Source organism: Varanus komodoensis, unplaced genomic scaffold (genome assembly GCF_004798865.1).
Source record: "Varanus komodoensis strain SLA01 unplaced genomic scaffold, ASM479886v1 scaffold1665, whole genome shotgun sequence".
In the NCBI taxonomy this organism is placed as follows: domain Eukaryota; kingdom Metazoa; phylum Chordata; class Lepidosauria; order Squamata; family Varanidae; genus Varanus; species Varanus komodoensis.
The window spans coordinates 17,428-18,753 of record NW_025335492.1 but is presented as its reverse complement, the minus strand read 5'-3'; positions in this window follow the sequence as shown (position 1 = coordinate 18,753).

The window sequence follows — 1,326 nt, the reverse complement described above, 5'->3', positions numbered from 1 at the left end:
TACAGGTAGTCAGGGTTTCCTCCACCTCAGGATCTGTCCCAGAATGAAGTTTGCAGGTTTCAGAGCTCCTGTGGAGAAGACACCACTGGATGGAGTCACACTGGAACCAGAGGCTCTCAAACTTAATTGAAATGTAATGAGTTCTTGGATCACAAAACTCAAACATTCATCTGTAGGGAATGGCATAATTTCAGAGAAGATAGTAGCCTTCTTGATATATGGCCATTGCTATAGAATGTCTGATGGAACGTTGAAGCAACACAGCACTCTGTCTCCTATTTCAAAGGACAAGCTGCTCCATCTGGCATTTTGGAACAAAGCAAAGCAGTGGTAGACACTACCTCAGATTTTAGTTTGAGGAAGTTGTTTGAAGCCTGCTCCAGGGGAAATCCCCATATTGGAACATTCATCAGCCCATTTCCCCATAAATAAACTGAAGCATGACAAATCCATGAAACCGATTGTGCTCTTCAGCTTTTCTTTGGTTTTGTTACTTCCAAAAGCCTGAATCACTGGAGTATATTTCACCACCAGAGGTGTAGAAATTACATAATCTTCACTGGGATCTGGGGAAGGCAAATCATCCACATATCTCTGCTGAACTCTGAACTCTGGTTTTGTGCAAGTTTTGTTCTATTTTTGCTGAAACAATGAGTTTTGTGCTTCTACCAATAGTGTGAGCATGACTCACCCTTAGAAGGGACCTGGTGAAGGCAAAACATTCACATACAAATTTACCTCCAGATAGAATAATAAAAGCACACAAAAAAGCGAGTCAGAAGGGGCTTCCCATGGCATCTAATCTGACCAGCTCCAACTCATGTGGTTCTCCAATCTTTCCTGGAGCACCCTCACTGATGGGACCTTGACCACCTCCCTTGGAAGCTCATTCCATATCCTAGGGGTCCTAACTGTCAGGAACATCCAGCCTGAAGCCTGGTTCCTTGAGCTTTGCCCCATTGAAATGCATCCTGCCCTCCACTGCAGGGAAGAACAGATCATGGGCCTTCTCCACATGACATCCCCTCATATACCTATGTCACTAAAAGATCCCCTCAGACTGTCCTCTTCCCCAGGCTGAAAAGACCCAGTTCCCTCAATCTCTCCTCATATGTCCTCCCTCCCAACCCAGCTACTATTTTTGTGACCCTGGGCTGAACTAATTCTAACCTAGCTATGTCACTTCTATAATGTGGAGCCCAAAACTGGATGCAGCACTCCAGTTGTGGGAGCACCAGAGGCATGTAGAATGGTACCAACACCTCACTAGATCTGGAAGCCATGCTTCTGGCTATACATCCAAGAGTGTCATTTGCCTTCTTAACT